The sequence below is a fragment of the Muntiacus reevesi genome, chromosome 1, assembly GCF_963930625.1.
Source record: "Muntiacus reevesi chromosome 1, mMunRee1.1, whole genome shotgun sequence".
Lineage (NCBI taxonomy): Eukaryota > Metazoa > Chordata > Mammalia > Artiodactyla > Cervidae > Muntiacus > Muntiacus reevesi.
In genome coordinates this window covers 73019925-73025172 of record NC_089249.1, presented here as the reverse complement: position 1 = coordinate 73025172, position 5248 = coordinate 73019925, and the positions used below count along the sequence as shown (strand labels likewise).

The 5248-nt window shown below is 35.3% G+C and overlaps 1 pseudogene; it reads left to right on the top strand.

Moving 5' to 3' along the window:
* The first annotated feature begins 3619 nt into the window (after positions 1 to 3619).
* Positions 3620 to 4737, top strand: LOC136161071 (heterogeneous nuclear ribonucleoprotein A1-like; annotated as a pseudogene).
* The last annotated feature ends 511 nt before the right edge of the window (positions 4738 to 5248 follow it).

Genomic DNA, 5248 nt, shown 5'->3' with positions numbered 1-5248 from the left:
CTGGACATGACTGAGCGACTGAACTGAATGGGAAGTTCCTGTATACCCAAGGATAAATGTATACTTAAGCTTGATTCATGTTGATGTGTGGCAGAAAGCAGCACAATATTGTAAGGCAATTATCCTCCAATTAAAAATAACTATTTTTTTTTTTAAAAGAGAAAATCACATGCTGGACACACTTTTACACATATTGAGAAGATCGTGCACAGATTTGAAATCTTATTCATGTGAAAAAAAATCTATTCTTCACAAATAAAAGTAGCCCAATAAGATGGGAGCTATTAGTAATATATTAATTCAGTTATTGTCTTTAGCAGAGGTGGGAAAATAAACTGTATAGAAGTTTGACACCCCCCCATACAAAAAAAAATAAAAATTTTTTAATAGCAACGGAAATTCCAAAAAAGAAAAAAGAAAACCTCTCACAGAAAATGACATGAAAGTAGTAATGACAATAAAAACAAATATTATTAAAACAAATAAAACAGATTAGAAATTCAGCTATTAAAAGCAAAGGTAGATTACTGGAAAAAAATCAGTAAAGTAGACCATATGTTTGATCAGAAACAAAGAAGATATGAATAAACCATAATAGGAATGAGAAAAGAGATAAAACTACAGCAAGAATACTACTATATAAGTTTATATTAAACTGACAAAATGAAATCTAAATGATTGGACAATTTCTAGGAAAATATGAACTTTCAAAACTGGAGAAAGAATAGAAATTATTGTTAAAATATCAATATTATAGAAGAAATTGAAAAGTCTACAAAGATCCATTCCCCTTAAAATGCACTGGTCCCAGATGGTTTATGGATAAGTGCTAGGTTACTGCTGAAAAATAAATCCTTCCCAAAATATGCCAACTGTATCAGACTATAGAAAAAGACAAAAGCTAAATAACTCGTTTTATAATGCTAATATAATGATCCAAATTCAAGACAAGAAGAGAGTAAGAAAACTGTACACTGATTTCATGTAAGAATGCAAATATAAAAATTTATATAAATATTAAAAAATCATCTTCATCACTACATTGAATGGAAAGTACGTACATTCCTTACAACCAGACAGCATTTATCCCAAGAATGCAAGAATGTTTCAACAGGAAAAAAACATTACAATACTCTACCTAATTAAGTGAGCAAAAGATCATATTAAGTAATCATACTGAGAATTTAATAAAGCTTAAATCCTCAGTTAAATTAAGAAGTTAGCAATAGATAAGAACTTCATTTGAGAAGCATATTTAACAATAAACTTGCAAATATTCCTAACATGGAAACAAGCATTACAAGTCAGGAATAAAAGAGATGCCTTCTCTCATACCTGCTATTCAAATTATTTAGTGATCTTAGCAATAGACAATAATAAAAACAAACTATAAATATTGGGAAGGAATATACAAAACTAAAATGGTTTGCAAAGGATAGAATTACTTATCCAGAAAATTCAAAACAACCAACTAATAATTAGAAGAGAGTGACCAAATACACGACAAGTTCCACCCCCGCCAAAAAAAGTATTCCAGTTCAAAAGCAACATTAAGATAGTAAGAAGATCTTTAATAACAAAGAACAAACTACAAAAATAATTATGTAGCATAAAAATTAAAATAAAACTGTAGGGACTCACTTTACCAGGCATCAAAACATAAAGTTTATTATCTAGCATAGCACATTATGAGGGCTCTAACAGACAGAGCTTGAGCACAAGAGATCCAAAAATAAATAAATATAATTTAATGTTTGATAGAGGTTGCATTCAGATTTGTAGGCAAAAAGACACTTTGGTCAATAGACAGTATTGACACAATCAGCTACAATTTAGATACAAAATAGTGTCCAAGTTCATAACATTCTCAAAAATAAATTATCTGTATAAGTATAGAAACATTTAAATTATAAAAATATATATGAAACTAGTTTATGATTTGACTTTCTTAAAAGGTGTAAAAACAAAACTAAAGTTAAAAATTGCTATATTTAGCTACAAAGATTTAACTTCTGAAGACATCATTAAAACCTTAAATGACAAGATACAGAGGAGTAGAAAACATTTGCAAAGCCTCTAACTTACAATTTGCACCTAAAAACCTAAAAGAGGAATAAAATGGCAAATGAACCAAGAAAAAAAAAATGAGGAAAACCTTTATAAGTACTTTATAAGTGCTTTATAAGGAAATACTTTATAAGTATGTACAAAGGGCCACGTATATGGATAATTGTAAAATTATGAGGGATTGGGACCAACTGTCTATAAGAAGGAGAATTTCAAAATAGTCACATATTACAGAACACTAATATTATAAGGCAATTTTTTAAAGTAAGGTAGCCAAATTTGCATTCTCAGGGGAAGATCTCCAAAATATATTGTTGAGTTTACAAAGAAAATTAAAGTTGCTGAAAAATAACTACACTTTTATATATGTTTAAGAGGAGAGAGGATCTGGGAGGATAAATACAAAAGTAATAAGATAAAAGTGACTCTAAAAGGGGTAAATGGGATTAGTAGAGGTCATTAGTGATTTTTGTTCTTGTTTGGTTTTAACTTCACCTATAAACTCTGAATTGTTGATAATGAAAATGCATTCATTAGCAACTAAACAACAATCATGTTGTACAATCTTATTAAGAAAATGTTTAAAAAGAAAATATATACCCAGCCCCATATGGCCCAGTTGCAAAGCAAGTAAGCAACATAGCTAAGAGACTGCATATGTGCCTCTCTTTTTCTTGTGAGTTCTTATGAGAATCTATATTTGTAGGATAAAAATCTGCAGTGACCCTGGGAGAAACTAATGGGCTACTCCTCGTGTTCTCTGGTTTGGCAAATTGGCAGGATATGAAAGTGGGATCAGCCAGAAAATTTTAAACTATGCAATGAGATCATCCTTGGTTAGTCTGCAATGTAGTCCCTTAAGAGTTTCAGAAAGGAGCTTTTTGGGCAAGGCCACCTTTGGTTCTGGAGGGGGAAAAAAAAATCACTTGAAGGTTCCTTTAACTTTCTGATGTATTTTTAAGCCCTCCCATTGAACTTGCAAAAGATGTTGAAATTATCAAATGTAAAATGTTTCAGCTGAGCAGGCTGTGCTCTGTTAAGGGATGTAAATTGCATGTGCCATTTAACATATCTTTATCTTTGCAGATTGTATTCTAATAGGTAAATTTATCTTCCTTGTGTGTGAGTTTCTTACTGATTCTTGGGAGGTCTGTATGCTATTTTTCAAGTCCTTTCTCACCAATAGAGGTGACTAGAAAAGATATTCACATTTACTGTTTCATCATTGGAGAACAGTGAGAAAAAAAATTAAGCCAGATTGTTGCCTTCAGTGGACTTATGTCCCTTAAGTGATGTTATTTAAGACAAAATAATCCAAATAGTGTCAAAGGGACTTATGTCTGTCTACCACGGGAAGCCTAAGGATAAGGCCACACATCAGAACCTGTGTGTATTTCAGCTTCCCAAAGGAAATAAGCAGCAATACTTATTCAGGCAGGTAGGCAAGTTTTCACGGGTAAATTGGGGCTTCACCTTAAGAGTCAAGTCGCTTTCTGCCCGTGGACGCCGCCGAGAAAGCATCGTTGAAGACTTCCCCGCCTCCGCTGCCTACATGTCTAAATCAGAGTCTCCCAAAGAGCCCGAACAGCTGCGGAAGCTCTTCATCGGAGGATTGAGCTTTGAAACAACCGATGAGAGTCTGAGGAGCCATTTTGAGCAATGGGGAACGCTCCCAGATTGTGTGGTAATGAAGGATCCAAACACCAAGCGCTCCAGAGGCTTCGGGTTTATCACATACACCGCGGTGGGTGAGGTGGATGCGGCCTTGAATGCAAGGCCACACAAGGTGGGCGGAAGAGTTGTGGAACCAAAGAGGGCCGTGTCAAGAGAAGATTCTCAAAGACCTGGTGCCCACTTGACTATGAAAAAGATTTTGTTGGTGGCATTAAAGAAGACACAAGAACATCACCTGAGAGATTATTTTGAACAATATGGAAAAACTGAAGTAACAAATCATGACTGACCGAGGCAGTGGCAAAAAGAGAGGCTTTGCTTTTGTAACCTTTGATGACCATGACTCTGTAGACAAGATTGTCATTCAGAAATACCACACTGTGAATGGCCACAACTGTGAAGTGAGAAAAGCCCTGTCTAAACAAGAGATGGCTAGTGCTTCATCCAATCAGAGAGGTCGAAGTGGTTCTGGAAACTTTGGTGGCAGTCGCGGAGGTGGTTTTGGTGGGAATTACAACTTTGGTCGTGGAGGAAACTTCAGTGGTCAGGGTAGCTTTGGTGGCAGCCGTGGTGGTCGCAGACATGGTGGCAGTGGGGATGGATATAATGGATTTTGTAATGACAGAAGCAATTTTGGAGTTGGCGGAAGCTACAATGATTTTGGCAATTACAACAGTCAATCTTCAAACTTTGGACCCATGAAAGGAGGAAACTTCGGAGGCAGAAGTTCTGGCCCCTGTGGTGGTGGAGGCCAATACTTTGCCAAACCACGAAACCAAGGTGGCTATGGTGGTTCCAGCAGCAGCAGTAGCTATGGCAGTGGCAGAAGGTTTTAATTACTGCCAGGAAACAAAGCTTAGCAGGAGAGGAGAGCCAGGGAAGTGACAGGGAAGCTACAGGTGACAACAGATTTGTGAACTCAGCCAAGCACAGTGGTGGCAGGGCCTAGCTGCTACAAAGAAGACATGTTTTAGACAATACTCATGTGTATGGGCAAAAAACTTGAGGACTGTACTTGTGACTAATTGTATAACAGGTTATTTTAATTTCTGTTCTGTGTAAAGCATTCCAACAAAGGGTTTTAATGTAGATTTTTTTTTTTTTTTTGCACCCATGCTTTGATTGCTAAATGTAATAGTCTGATAATGATGCTGAATAAATGTCTTTTTTTTTTTAATGTGCTGTGTAAAGTTAGTCTGCTCTGAAGCCATTTTGGTAAACTACCTCAATAGTGTGAAGTTAGAATTTCTTCAGGGTGATGCCAGGTTTCATTTGAAATTTATTTACAATCTGCTTGGTGGAGAAGCTGTTGTCTTCAGAACCTTGGTATAGTTGAACTGACAGTTACTGTGTTGTGACCTGGAGTTCACCATTAAAAGGGTGAAGTCATGGAGGTTTTTTTTTTTTTTTTTTGGTTATTAATGATTGTTGGCACATCCTATGCAATATATCTAAATTGAATTATGGTACCAGATAAAAGTTATAGATGGGAATGAAGCTTGTGTAT